The 16090-nt window shown below is 40.7% G+C and overlaps 1 pseudogene; it reads right to left on the bottom strand.

Annotated features, from left to right (window-relative positions):
- Positions 1-484: 484 nt before the first annotated feature.
- On the bottom strand, positions 485-14975 carry LOC114688899 (annotated as a pseudogene).
- Positions 14976-16090: the final 1115 nt, after the last annotated feature.

Genomic DNA, 16090 nt, shown 5'->3' with positions numbered 1-16090 from the left:
ATTGAGGAGGTGCAGTGTGGAAGCAGAATGATTTTGGGCAATGGACAAAAATGGCAGAGCCCCGCCCCCAAGTGCAGCAAACAGCTTGTGCAAGCACAGGCTGTGGTTGAGGATAGGGTGTTCTCTTCAAGGAACAGTGAAGCCACTGCTCATGGTAGGTTGCCTCCATGTAGTAGGGGGTTGGTTGATCATACTGATGGAATGAGAATTAGGACAAGCCATGCTTCATCGAATATAGGACTGTCTCATGATGTGGAGTTTGGGGGGAGCTAGTAACTGAAGAGTCATTAATGAAAGGATACCATTCTCACTGGCATTTGAAATTGACCTACCATAGGGAAAAGGGTGTATGTAAAGGTATAGAAATAGGAGGTGGAGAGAAGAAAGTGACTGAAATGTATTGAAATGATAATTAAAGGAGAGATAAAAATGGATTCTCCCATCTGGATATTAGTGTTAGAATATTCCCATTAGTTCTTGTATCCATTTTCCCCAGGACTAGATCACAGTTGTCATAAATGCATTAGTGTTGACCTGCCATTCCTATGTCTCAGGTGTCTCCTAATGCTTACCGAGAAGGTCATTCTGGGAGATCCATTTGTACAGCCGAGTGTTGGAGCCCAAGGTGTTTGGTTTATTGCCTTCAAATTGCCAAAAAACCTGTTAAGAGGAAGCTAGCCTCTTATTACTTTGGTCAAATGCAAGTTACTCCTGTTAGAATTCTGGATAGATTAAGAATCAATGGTTATAAATGCCCAATGTCAAAGAGTCAGGAGGTGAGGTTGGATGATGGGAACCGTGAAGAACTACTACAGCAAGGATGCAATACTCTTCACTCTCCTGCATTTATTCTCATGTTTATCCAAGTGTCAGCATGCCACCTTAACATTTAAACCAGAGCAACTTAGACAAAGGTAGGTCCAGCAATGTCAAGCAGGATTAAGAAATCTGTCAGGGCTGGAGAGATGGCTCAGTGTTTAAGAGCACTGGCTGCTCTTTCACAGGACCCAGGTTCAATTCCCAGCACCTACATGGCAGCTCACAACAGTTTGTCTGTACCTCCAGTTCCAAGGGATCCAACACCCTCATACAAACATACATGCAGGCCAAACACCAATACAGATTAAAAAATAAAAAGAAAAAGAAATGTGTGATTGAAATTACAGTTAAGAGCCAGGCAGTGGTGGCGCACGCCTTTAATCCCAACATTTGGGAGGCAGAGGCAGGCCAACCTGGTCTTGAGTGAGATCCAGGAAAGGTGCAAAGCTACACAGAGGAACCCTGTCTCCAAAAACCAAAAAAAAAAAAAAAAAAAAAGAAAGAAAGAAAGAAATTACAGTTAAACAACCCACCAATGTTACTAATACATAACTTGATTTTTTTCTAATATATATTTATAGAAGTTTTACTTTCCAAATTCAATATAAACATTTTTCAATGATATTTGAGTTAGTTCACGTATCATCACTTTTATCAAAGGTATTTTATTAGATTATATCCTTGTCGCATGGCACTGTCTATGCACAGAGTCACTTCAAGAGCAAGTGTCTGAGTTGCCTCCTATTTTAGCATTAACATCCGCAGTCCCCCAGGTGGACCTGGGGTTTGCAAATCCTATTTTACCTACTGTTTTGTGTAGCAAGGAAAACAGTACCCTGCATAAGCCCATTTTAGTATGTAGGTGGTCACATTTGGCCAACGCTACAAAGGGATATTATGCCATTATACAAATCTCATTTTTTTTTTTTTTTGAGAAAGGGTTTCTCTGTGTAGTTTTGGTGCCTGTCCTGGATCTCACTCTGTATACCAGGCTGGTCTCAAACTCACAGAGACCCTCCTGCCTCTGCCTCCTGAGTGCTGAGATTAAAGGCTTGTGCCACCACCGCCAAGCAAACCAAACCTCATTTTTTTAAAATTTACATTTTCTTCTTTTTCTATTTTCATTTTATTGAAAAGAGATTTTTTTCATTCAGTATCTTCTGATTATATTTTCCCTCCCCCAGCCTTTCCTCATCTATCCAAATCCATACCCATCCTTTCTCTCTCCTTAGAAAGCAAACTGCCAACTAAATAATAAAATAACAGATAAGCCAATAAGCCAGAATAGCACAAATTCCATTTAAAAGTAAAGATTTATTTTTATTTATGTGTAAGCCAGTGTGTCTGCATGTGTGAGTGTGTATGTGTAGTGATTTGAATAGGTATGGCCCCTGTGGACTCATGTGTTTCAATGCTTGGCCTATAGGGAGCGGCACTATTTGGAGCAGTGGTCTTGTTAGAAGAAGTGTACCCTTCTTGGAGGAAATATGCCACTGTGGGGGCAGACTTTGAGGGCTCATATGCTCTACCTATGTCCAGTGTGGCACACAGTCTCCTTCTGCCACCTGTAAATAAAGATGTAGAATCTGCCCCTTTTCTAGCACCATGTCTACCTGCATACCACTGGCCATGATGATAATAGACTAAACATCTGAAATGGTAAGCCAGCCTCAATTAATACATTTCCTTTATAAGAATTGCCATGGTCATGGTGTCTCTTCACCGCAATAGAAACCCTAACTAAGACAGTATGTGTATACATATGTATGGAAAGAGTGTACGGGTGTCATGACAGGCTGGATGGGGGCATTGGATCCCATGGAGATGCAGTTACAGGCAGTTGTGAGCTGACAAACTTGGGGTCTCAGAAGTAAGTTCAGGTCCTCTGGGTGAGCAACACATGCTCTTCAAGGATGAGGCACTTCTGCAGTCCCACAACTGCAAATTTTGATTGCTTTCTTATTGTTACTGGGCCGGTGCACATACTGGTTATAATTTAAATGCTGTATGGTTATACTGTAGTGTGTGCAGAGTCCTCAAATAGCCTCCAAGAAATTGGAGGAAGTAAGAAGGCATATTGTTGTGCCTATAATACCTTCTTGACACTAAGTTCACAAACTCTTATTTAGTTTTTTTTTTTTCTGAACACAGTTAATAACAAAGTTATTAATCAAAAACATCGCCTACTATTTGGCATCTGTCCCCTGTCTTTCTGTATCACAGGTGACTTCAGAGATGAGCTAGAGCTATCAGGACAACTTCAGTTTCACACAAAAGAGGTTTCTGCAATCATACCGGAACAGGATGCAACACTGAGGCACTGTATCTCACCTTCTGTGGAATCTGGGCAAGGCCTGCTGCAATCACATTGGCCCTTTCTTCTGTTAGGGTACCCACCATGGACCCAGGGAAAACACCACAACACCATGTTCTCCAGATGACTGGACAAAGTCTTTTATTTCCTGTTAATGGAATATCAGCATCAACCACAAATAACCTGCATAAAAACTGACACCAACATCTGTGGTGGTATTGTGTTCCCCAAAATATTGTGTACCTTAATAAACTTATCTGTGGTCAGAGAACAGAAAAGCCACTAGTTAGGCAGTGATAGCACACACCTTTAATCCTAGCATTCCAGAGATAGAAATCCCTCTGGATCTCTGTGAGTTCAAGGCCACATTGGAAAAAACCAAGTATGGTGACACACGCCTTTAATCCCAGAAAGCCAGCCTTTAATCCCAGAGAGTGGTGGTAGAAAGCTGAAAGATATATAAGGTGTGAGGACCAGAAACTAGAAGAATTTGGCTGGTTAAGCATGTGGCTGGTTAAGCTTCAGGCTTTCGAGCAGCATTTCAGCTGAAATTCATTCTGGATGAGGACACAGAAGCTTCCAGTCTGAGGAAACAAGACCAGCTGAGAAGCTGGCCAGGTGAGGTTAGCTGTGACTTGTTCTGTCTCTCTGATCTACCAGCATTGACCCCAATAACTGGCCTCGGGTTTGATTTTATTAATAAGAACTTTTAAGATTCCTGCTACAAACATCCACAGGATGAAACTGAGCAGCAATAGAAATGATAGAGTAGTGGGTGCTTAAAACTATCCACATATAAGATGGACAGTTGTAGCCAACTGTAAGGTTACAGTTCTGTGTGTTACACATCTTCACATTCATATAAACAGTTCTGGAACATTTTCATCTTGAAAGACAAGATTTGTAGAAATTAAATCCAACATTATCTTTCTCCCTTTCCAGTCCCTTGGTTATCATATATGTTTTCTGTTTCTATAATTTTGACCAGTCTGGGTAGTATACATAAGATTTTCTTATTTCTGTCTTGTTCTGTGGCTGTTTACTTTGTGTACAGTCATTAAAGGTCATACCATGTGTCTCTATACTCTCAGTTTTAAAGGTTTAGTGATGTTTCTTTGTATTTATGTACTATATATTGTTTACTTATACTTCTAGTGATACCTAGATTGTTTCTCCCCTTATTAGTTACTGTTCTAATGCTGTGAGGAGACATCATGATTAAGGCCCCCTGGGAGCCTGGCCACAGTTGCAGAGGTTTAGTCTATGAACATTGTGGTGGGGAGCACTGTGGTAGGCAGGCAAGTATGGCACCAGCAGAGTTTCTGAGAGCTCAACCTGATCCATAAACTGTAGTCAGAGGGAAAGATACCAGGCATGGCTTGGGCCTTTGAAACCTCAAAGCCTGTCTCCAGTGACACACCAGCAAGGCCACACCTCCCAATCCTTTATAAATAGTTCCTTGACTTTACACCAAACATTCAAATGGATGACCCTATGGGGCCATTCTTCAACTACCGCACATCTTCCTGTCAGGAACAGTGCAGCTGTGATCATCCTTCCATCCATTGTTTTGCATACAGACCAAAGAGTGGAATTTATGGACCATGAATCTTTTTCTAATTTTGATAACAATGTCCATTCTTCTTTCAATTGTGTAGTGTGTGTGTGTGTGTGTGTGTGTGTGTGTGTGTGTGTGTGTGTTAAGAGGTGCTCATTTTATTGGAAAGATATTTACTATGTTGTCAATTTATGTTATTGTGCTTCTTTGTGTGAACGTATATATATATGTATGTATGTGTATGTGTGTATATGAGTGTGTTTCTACTTGTGTGATTGATTCAAGACAGTACATACAGCTATTGTGACTTTTGACAATAAGTTTTTCTTTGACATAACTCCATTTGTCTTCTCTTAGTTCACTTTGTATAGGACTTGTCTTCTGGAATTGCTCCTGAATTAAGTATTTGTGTGCTCTCCTTTGCACATTTGAATGAAAGAAAACATTCTTAAAATCTTTTTTTTATTTTTGTTTTTTGAGAAAGGTTTTCTCTGTGTGTAGCCTTGGCTATCCTGGAACTTGCTCTGTAGACCACCCTGGTCTTGAACTCACAGCGATCTGACTGTCACTGACTTAAAGCTGTGTCCCACCACCACCCAGCTGAGAAAACAGTCTTTAGCAGATCTTGTTGGATTAATTTTATCCAAATGCTGAAATTGGTCCTAGTCATCCTTCATGTATTTTTCAACTCCTGCATATGCCATCTATGGGATGTTTGACCCTAAATATCCTGAATAACTTTCTTCCCACAACCATTTTGATGTTCTACTGAGAGAGCCAAAACACATCACTGTTGTCCTGACATGGCCATACCTCACCGTACATGCACATCTTTGAAACCATACTCAATAGTCAAAATAGGCTAATTAGCTGTCAATTGTTGAGTCAAATTCCTGATCAAAAAACATTTGTTGATGTTGCATGGGACATATTTTGTCTATTAATATCTTACTATCCTTTAAAATTTGAATTTGAATTCAGAAGAAATGGAGGACAGTTTCCTCAGTTCCCCAATTCTAATAGGCTGGCTTCAATTCCCTGACTTGTAGAATATGGTTTTAGTCTGGTGAGTTAAGGGCACCTGCTTGGTTGGAGATCTTAACTGTCTCTAGAGCGGGGGTCATTTCCCGACTTCTAAAGGGAAAATTTTTTTTTACTTGATATTGAGGAGCTGGGAATAGAACCTGGGTCCTCTACAAGAACAGCAATTGCTCTGGTTCAGTGAGCTGTTTCTTCAGGCCCCCACCTTTTTGAATCAGTACATAGAGCAGTGGGTTTCATTGTGACATTTGGAAATATAATTTGCTTTTGTTGTGCTGTCCCATGCTCCTGAGCTTCCATTCCCCATATTCCATCTTCTACTGCAGGGATCACGGTCTATTTTCATGTCACATGTGTTCCATTATTGCAACCTTGGGTTTTACCCCAGCAAACACATACATAAAATTACTTGATATATACATACATACATGTACACATGCTGATTATGTGATATACATTTAGAAAATTAGAGTCCTGTAATATGGACATTTTTACTCCTATAGAACAACATTTTTTTCTCCCTGTTTTTCATTTTTCTCTTCATTTTATATGCAAATTTGTGTTATGGCTGTGAATAGTTAAGTATTCTATGAAAAATAATTATAGAATATATTGTATGAATTTTCAATAAAAACATAACATTTTTGTATGCATACAGCATGCATATAAAAATAAAACCAGCTTTTTATACATAAAGTAACATTCAATGCTTCCTTCATGAATAGCTTCTATGAATCTTAATCATAAATACATCTTAATTATTTTTGTGCATAATTTCCCAATGGTTTATAGTAAAACAAATTATTTTCCAAAAGATTTTCTTTTGAGTGTTTTGCCTGCACATATGTATGTGTTCTATGTGTGTGCAAGTACTCCCAGAGGCCAGAAAAGAGGAGTCAGATTCTGTGGAACTATAGTTATAGGTGGTTGTAAAGTACCACATGGGTGCTGGGAACCAAACCTGGGTCCTCTACAAGAGCAGCAAGTGCTCTTAAATTCTAAGCCGTCTCTCTGGCCCCATGAAACAGATTTTAATGGTATATTCTTTCTCTCTCCTTCCACAGAGTACAATCTATTGAAAGATGCTATGGTAGAATTCAATGCCTTCTTCTCTAACGTTAACACCTATGGTCATCAATCACAACTCATTTGAACACATATTTTTAGAACCAAATGCATTACTGTGTTATAAAATTTTAAATCCTTAAGTGTGTGGCTCTGGGACCCCTAGTTCATGTGACAGATTGTTACATTCCTACCTCTGTCTTCTATCTTAATGCAGGGATACAGAAAGCACATTTTAAATTTCTGTGGAAATATGCAAGGTATTTTCATTTTAAATGGTTCCTGGGTATGCCCTCATTCACAACACACTGCTAAGGACTCCTGAGAATTCACCTTTGCGACATCTCACTCTCCTTTCTGTATGACAAGAAAGCTGAGAGAAAGGTGGTATGGAAAATGTTATTACAGAAGAAGACAGCACAATTAAGCCTTATTTATGTTCTTTGACATAAGTTAACAATCTCCATAAGAGACATTATTTCCTTTTCTCATATGACCTACTCTTTCACCTATTAGCTCTCTCAAATCTCCCTAATTCATTTCCTGACATTTAGTTAATGAATCCCTTATTTTAGCGGAGAAATGACCATATAATGGTACTCTATTTGAGGGTGGAGGTTTGAGACAGGGTTTCTCTGTATAGCTTTGGAGCCTGTCCTGGAACTTGCTCTGTAGACCAGGCTGGCCTCGAACTCACAGAGATCCTCCTGGTTCTGCCTCCCAAGTGCTGGGATTAAAGAACTTTGCCACCTATATACACAATGGAGTACTACTTGGCAGTAAAAAACAATGACATCGTGAAATTTGCAGGCTAATAGATGGAACTAGAAAATATCATCGTGAGTGAGATAACCCAGACTCAGAAGGACAAATATGGTATTTACTCACTCATAAGTGGATACTAGAAGTAAAGCAAAGGATAACCAGACTTACAACCCATAGCTCCAGAGAAGCTAGCTAACAAGAAGAACCCTTAGAGGGACACATGGATTGCCCTGGGAATGGGAAATAGATGAGATCTCCATGAGTAAATGGGGGGGGCAATAAAGGGTAGAGGATGGGAGATGAGAACATAAGGAAATGAGATGGTTGAGCTAAACAGAGACAGAGTGGGAGAACAAGGAAAGAGATACCATGATAAAGGAGACATCATGGGGATAGGAAGAAACAGGGTGCTAGGGAAGTTCCTAGGAGTCCACAAGCATGACCCCACCTTAGACTACAACAATAGTGGAGAAGGTGCCTGAACTGGCCTACTCCGGTAATCAGATTGGTGAATACCCTCACTGTCATCATAGAGCCTTCATCCAGTAACTGATGGAAGCAGATGCAGAGATCCACAGCCAATAACCAGGTCGAGCTCCAGGAGTCTAGTTGAAGAGAGAGAAGAGAGGTTCTATGAGCAAGGGGCATCAATATCATGATGGGGAAACACAGAAACAACCAAACCAAACTAGTGGGAACTCATGAACTGTGGACCAATAGCTGTGGAGCCTCCATGGGACTGGACTAGACCTTCTGCATAGACGAGACAATTGTGTAGCTTGACCTGCTTAAGGAGACCCCTGGTAGTGGGATCAGGATCTGTCCCTGCTTCATGAGGGGGCTTTTTGGAGTCCACTGCCTGTGGTGGGCTATCTTACACAGCCTTGGTTCAGGGGGAGGGGCTTGGACCTGCCTCAATGAAAGGTTCCAGTATCAAATACCTAGAGTTTTGCTCTTTTGTCAAGATGTGCGGTCAGGATGAGCATAATCCCTTATGCATGGTACACCGATGGACCAGCCTGACTCCTTCATAATATCAGAAGCCATTTTGTTGTAAGGTCTACTTGCTGAAAAATTCAAGTTTGATCTCGATTTAACCTGTCTGTGGAGTCTAACATGCTCCCCACCCTATGAGTTTGACTCACTCCTTGAACCTACCCTGAACTCTACCCTGATAGGAAGTTCTGCCAAGGAGTCTTGAGGTTTTCAACTAAATTCCTGCATAACCCAAATTCCTTTGGTAATTCTGCAACCATTGAAAACCCTCTAGTCTTACAGTTTTGGAAGCTTTATAATCCCATGTTTGCCACCATTTTCTCAAACTTTGCTTTAGGGAAATAGCTCTGACTGGCAGAAAATAAAGCTTGATTTATTTGACCAAAGTATTTGGATAATGGTATTATACTCATTTGGTGGGATTAATAATATTTCAATTAAACTATTTCATATGAACACACACATATTTAGTAGGTTCATGAAATTTGTTCACTTTTTTTATATGAAGGATTTTCAAATCATGGCTAATACTATATTCACCCAATTAAATAATTTTTAGGTTTTTAGTTTAAGAATTTTCCAAACATTATCTTTTAGCTAATCTTTTTTTAAAACATTTTTTATTTGTTACACTATTCAATTGTTTCTTTGTTTAGATAATATAAAACTATTCATATAATCCAACATAACAATGTATATTCCTTTACTTGCTCTTTTGTGGCCTCTTTTATGAGTAGTTCTTCTTACAAACCTAACATATATATATAATATATTATATTACATATCATATTATTTATTAATAATTACATATATTATTATATTATATATTTGAATATATATCTTTTTTGAAGATTTGTTTATTATGTATACAGGGTTCTGCCTGCATGTATCCCTGCAAGGCCAAAAGAGGGTGCCAGATCACATTACAGATGGTTGTGAGCCACCATGTGGTTGCTGGGAATTGAACTCAGGACCTCTGGAAGAGCAGGCAGTGCTCTTAATCCCTGAGCCATCTTTCCAGCCCTTTTAGCTATTCTTAAATACACACTAAAATTTAATGTATACATTTGCATTATTGATGTACTTTATCAAATATATGTTCTTTGAGATGCAGAGAAATATTTGAGAATCTACTCGGAAGTAGTTGCTGTAGAGAAACAACAATTCTCATCACAAATGACAAAAAGAATCCAAAGTTATTGATTAAGACAGAAAACTTAGAAAAACAATGACATCATGAGGTTTGCAGGCAAATGGATGGATCTAGAAAAAAATCATCCTGAGTGAGGTAACCCAGACTCAGAAAGACAAATATGGTATTTACTCACTCATAGGAGGATACTAGATGTGGAACAAGGATAACTGGACTGCTACTCACATCACCAGTGAGGCTACCTGGAAAACAGGACCCCAAGAAAGACACGGAGATCTCCCAATGATGGAGAAATGGATGAGATCTACATGAATAGCCTGGACATGAGTGGGAGCAATGAAGGGTAAGGGTTGAGGGAAAGAGAGAGGGAGATCCCAGCTGGATCAAGAAAAGAGAGGGAGAACAAGGAATAGGAGACCATGGTAAATGAAGACCACATGAGAAAAGGAAGAAACAAAGTGCTAAAGAGGCCCACAGAAATCCACAAAGATACCCCCACAAAAGACTGCTGGCAATGGTTGAGAGACAGCTGGGACTGACCTACTCTGGTGATGGGATGGCCAAACACCCTAATAGTTGTGCCAGAAACCCCATCCAAGGACTGAGGAATCTGGATGCAGACATCCACGGCTAGGCCCCGGGTGGAGCACTGGGAGTCTAATTAGTGAGAAAGAGGAGGGTTTATATGAGCGAGAATTGTTGAAACCAAGGTTGGATAAAGCACAGGGACAAATAGCCAAATGAATGGAAACACATGAACTATGAACCAAAGGCTGAGGGGCCCCCAACTGGATCAGGCCCTCTGAATAGGTGAGATAGTCGATTGACTTGATCTGTTTGGGAGGCATCTAGGCAGTGGTACCAGGTCCTGGGCTAGTTGCATGAGTTAGCTGTTTGAAACCTGGGACTTATGCAGGGACACTTGGCTCAATCTGGGAGGAGGGAACTGGACCTGCCTGGATTGAGTCTACCAGATCGATCTCAGTCCTCGGGGGAGACCTTGATCTGGAGGAGGTGGGAATGGGGGGTTGACTGGGGGGAAGGGGAGGGGAGCAGGAAGGGAGAGAACAAAGGAATCTGTGGCTGTTATGTAGAACTGAATAGTATTGTAAAATAAAATAAAAAAAATAAGAAAGACAGAAAACTTGTGTCTCAGACTTCAATCCACCCTCTATTATTCCCGATTAACATGATTAGAATCTACACACACACACACACACACACACTTCTTCTTCCTTTTTGGTGTACTGGGTATGTGGGGCCAGCTCTTCATGACTGAGTGACAGCCTCAGCACACCCTGGAAGTCCTCACTCTACCTCCCTCCCACCTCTCCTGCGGACATTGCTGTCCCCTTAATGTAAAGACAGAGTGGCTTGTAAACAGTGCTGGCCTGCACAGAAGATATGAATCATCCCTCAGCCTTTGGACTTCTCAGTTACATCGTAACTAACTTTGAAAACAGACATGTGGTCTTTGGGGTAAGATCAGACTGTACGTTGCTGTACTGCACAACTAAAAAGGGGTCTCCGGAGACATTTCACACTAGAGCAGAAAAATGTTCACTTGTCCTGCATCATGAAGTGTGACGTTAAAATCGCAATGCCTTCCTCTGAACCTTGGGAGGGATGTCATCCTGTGAGCTTACGGAACTCATTTGCAGTCATTAACTAAGGGCAGGCTTTAGTGACCAGAGAGAGCTGAGTTTTCCTCACTAAGCAGAGCTGTTTCCCTACCTGTGATTCACCTCTGCTCTTTACTTTTACTGCCAGGCAACTTGGCCTTTCCCCTCTGCCACATTTCCATAGTTCTGACACTTGTTCACAGTTTGTCTTCAAGGCAGCATTGCTGGTGTTTGTGGGTGAGCCTGTGCACACTTCGTGTCTCTGTCTGCTTGGTGCTTTCCTGTGAAGTGTCCCTGTCACCTCTCTGTATGTTCTGTGTGAATCACTGAGTTTTTCTCTGTGTTGAGTAAGACTCTAACTGTCCCTGTCCTCAGAAGTCCCACAGGGCTCCATAAAAGAAATTCAGACTCTTGTGACGGGATAGATACACTCATTTCTACTGGCCAGTTTCTCTATCTAAATTCCTGTGACACTCTGAGTTTGACAGAAACATTCTGAAGGAATGAAATAGAATCACTCCTGCCAAATATATAAGGCAAAGAGAAGCAAGCAGACAGGAATATATTCACCTTAGGCAGAGGCTTGGCAGGTCTGCGGTGGAGTCATCCAACAAAATCAAAATTTGGTAAGAGAGGGTGAGGAAATTCCAAATCCCAGTAGGTTCGAATGAGCCATATATATGCCTTCCCCATCATCTGGGTGAGTGTCGTGGGTCTTCCTGAAGAGGAATCAGAACAGGAAGGTTTAACCCATGACATAAGTGTCAGGGGAAGATGAGTATGCCAGGGAGTCTTCTGAAAGCACTTCCGATAATGTAGCCAGAGTTGGTTACAAGTGTGTGGCTGGAATATAGTGTGCAGTGTGTGTGTGTGTGTGTGTGTGTGTGTGTGTGTGTGTGTGTGTGTGTGTGTGTCTGAGTCTGTGTGTGTGTATGTGTGTGTGTGTATGTGTGTGTGTGTGTCTGTGTGTGTGTGTGTGTGTGTCTCTGTGTGTGTGTGTGTTCAGAGGACATTTGTAGGACATTTGTGGGAAAGTATTTTGTCCTTTCACTCCTTCTGTCTGGTGAATGGGTCTAAGGTCTTCAGCTTCTCCACAGCATGTGCTTTTACCTGGTGAGCCATTTGCTAGGACCATTAAAGGTTTAAAAGAGAAGAATTTTAAACACTCAGTGACTGAACATGGATTTTCTAAAATCCTGCATTCATAAACTTGCTGTGTCTGTGATGGAGATGGTGTATGTCACAACTGTGAAGAAATTCATTTTTTAAAGTCAGAAAATATTTCAAATTTTAAATAAAATAACTAATTACCTTAGAAGTGATAAGTTCTCCATGCTGTGTAGATAACTATGGTAGAAATATATGTTTGATAGACCTCAGACCCAGGGTACTACCTTCTCAGGTGGGTGCCCCAAGAACCCAGACTCCGGTCCAGTTGATGCAAACAGCAAGAGGTTTATTGATGCGTCTGTACAGTCGGGCTACTCTTGTCCTGAGAGCAAGAGTCATGCCTACTGCAGCCACATGGGTACTTTTAAAGGAAAAACACACAAAAGCCATAAGATTACTATTCCCATACAATTTCGTTTCAATTGATTTATGTCTAGAAGCTAATTTCACAAGATCATGGCCTGATCACAGGGTGGGTACAGTCACGTCTGCATGCACATTCTTCCCAAAACCTCAAGGGGCGTATCAGGGTGGGAGTGAAAGTTACACAAAGGTTACAGTGGTCTTTCCTGGAACACTTGCAATTATCCCAGTCACAGTTGAGCCCATCTCTTAACAGAAATCTCTTTACATTGTTACATTGTGGCAGGGGTGGTTGGGTAATGGCTGAGTCAGTTTGCCCTTGGAACTAGCTTTTTAGTTCCTCATTCTCCTGGGGCTCAGGGGTGTGTGTAAGCCTGAAGGGTTAGGGTCTTTCAGTGTTAATCCTCAATCTACAAATCTGTCACTCAAGAAGACATTGGATGAGTTTAAAACAATCATTTTAGGGGTCAGCAAGATGGCCCAATGGATTAAAGCGTTTGCTATGCAAGGTGGCAGACATACTTCTGTCCTTTCTTGTGGGATATTTGTACACTGTATGAAAATGTATTGCTGTGATTGATGTAATAAAAAATTGAATGCCCGATAGTTTGGCAGGAGGTATAGGTGGGACTTTGGGGCATAGAGAGAACTCTGGAAAGAAAAATGTGGAGATGCCAGCCAGACATGGAGAAGTAACAAGAGGTGCAAGATGGAAGAGAGGTAATACCACATGGCAGAACGTAAATAATATAAATGGGTTAATTTAAGTTATAAGAGCTTATTGAGAGAAGCCTAAGTTAAAGGAAAAGCTTTCATAATCAATGTTTGCGTGTCTTTACTTGTGAGATGACAACCAATGAAAGAGCTTATTATAACCTCAGAATACGTGTAAAAGTACAAAGAGAGAATAGACTCCACAAATTATCTGCTGAACTTCCTTCACATGTGTGTCTCGACACACAACCTCCCAGTCAGTGCACAAATAAATAATAATGATAACAATGATGATGATGATGATGATGATGATGATGATAAATACCACCGAGGTAGAACTGTTTTAAAAGCTGAGATAAAATAGCTATATACTTGCTTAGAGAAACCCACAAAGCATTGTTTGGTGAGTATGTGCCATTATGAAGTATCCTGTGCAAGTTATAGACAAGGCTTTCCAATTTGACACTGGGATATAGGCTTTTCTACAATGCTTTCAATTTGGCAGATAATTTCACAGACTTTTCACCATTTTACTTAAGAGAGATAAATCTTTCTGCTGTCAAACCTGTTGTTTCAAGTTCTCCTTCAATGATGCAGTAAATTGAGAAAGCAACAATCCCAATTGAAAAGGGAACTTCCTTAATACTTAACTGCAAAGTTGAATCCATCTCTTCTCATTAAATGTTTGAAGCCAAAAGTCAAAACAAAGCACATAGATTACATTTTTCACTCTCTCTATAAATTCATTCTATCACTCAATTCTGATGGAGCAGTAGGTATGTAGGAAGGAGGCAATGGGAGTCCTTCACTGTACTTTTCATATGTGGAGCCAAGAAAGCCTCAGAGACTGTACATACAAAGGGTATTTTGAGAATCTCAGCCAGTAGGTCATGACAGGGACAAGAAGGATCTGCTACCATGCCATTAAAGCTTGAATTTTGTATTTTTGTCATGAGTTACTTGTTAAAAACTACATCTTCACAGATAATCTCACAATATTCTAAATGCTTCCAAAGCAATTCTTGCAACATTAAAAAGTATCTCCAAAATGATTGTTTTAGCATCTCATAAATGTATCTACTGCTTAATTCCAGGACATGTTCTTCTATACTAGCCATGGAAAAGGATGAAAGGTACATCTCAAACTCAATAACAGATGTGTTGTTAACCTTATAAGAAAGGGAAACCGAAGGTCTCAGAACAGTCACTTCATGACCCTTCTTTACAAGTTCATCTAGAATTGTCCTTAAGTTGATCCAATGGCTGTATTCCATTGGCCACACCAGCACCTTCCCACCACTCCCAGATTCAAAGAAGCCACTCAACTGGAGCAGGAGCAGGAGCAGGAGCAGGACTGCTGTTATTTTCACATACATCTTGGTTAAGTTCAGAGCTGCCTTTCAAATGGTGATTACTCAGATCTAGACAGAGTAGCAATCAATTAATTAAAATACAACTTGTACCCATCAAAGCAAATACAGATGGGGTAGTCACTGCTCTGGATGCCAAGTGCAAAAACCAGGAGGCAGATGTGAACATGTGAAATGACTCTTGATTTTTAGTGACCTTAAATGAGTAGTTTATCTTTGGTATGTTAGAGATTTTTTTCTTTTATTCTTCTCCCATGTATTACATCCCAACAGCAGTTTTCCCTTCCTCCATTCCTCCTAGTCCTCCCCCAACCTCTCCTCTTCCCCAGATACACTCCTCCTCTATTTTCCTTTAAAAGAAAAAGGAGGCCTCTCAGGGATATCCACTGAACATGATCTAGTAAGTTACACGACAAGGCACAAACCCTCATATTAAGGTTCAACTAGGCAACCCAGTAGTAGGGAAAAGGTCCCAAGAATAAGCAAAAGATTTAGAGATACCTCCCATTCCCACTGTTGGGAGTCCCACAAGAATACCAAGCTACACAGCCGGGCAGTGGTGGCGCACGCCTTTAATCCCAGCACTCGGGAGGCAGAGCCAGGAGGATCTCTGTGAGTTCAAGGCCAGCCTGGGCTACCAAGTGAGTCCCAGGAAAGGCGCAAAGCTACACAGAGAAACCCTGTCTCAAAAAAAACAAAACAAAACAAAACAACAACAAAAAAAAGAATACCAAGCTACACAACCATAAGGTATATGTAGAGGACCTAGAGAAATCCCACACCTGACACTGCCTGGATGGCCAAGAACTAGAGTCAGGGCAGCCTAGAGACCCAGGATAGAACCAAACATGAGTGGCAAGAAAAAAATCAACAAAATTATTCCTAATGATATTCTGTTATATTTATAGATCAGTGCCTAGGCCAGGTATCATCAGACAAGGGCATCATCCAGCAACAGATGGGAGCAGATGCAGAGACACTAGGGGGAGCCAGAGAATCCTACAGAAGAGGGAGAGAAAGGATTTTAGTTGCGAGGGGTAGAGGACACAGAATCAACTAAGCAGGGTTCATAGGGGCTCACATAGTGTGAAGTAGTATGCTAGAAATTTTGAAATAGTTTTGAACAGTAAAAATTATATA

The sequence above is a fragment of the Peromyscus leucopus genome, chromosome 10 (genome assembly GCF_004664715.2).
Source record: "Peromyscus leucopus breed LL Stock chromosome 10, UCI_PerLeu_2.1, whole genome shotgun sequence".
NCBI classification, from domain to species: Eukaryota; Metazoa; Chordata; class Mammalia; order Rodentia; family Cricetidae; genus Peromyscus; species Peromyscus leucopus.
This window is presented reverse-complemented; position numbering and strand designations above follow the sequence as displayed.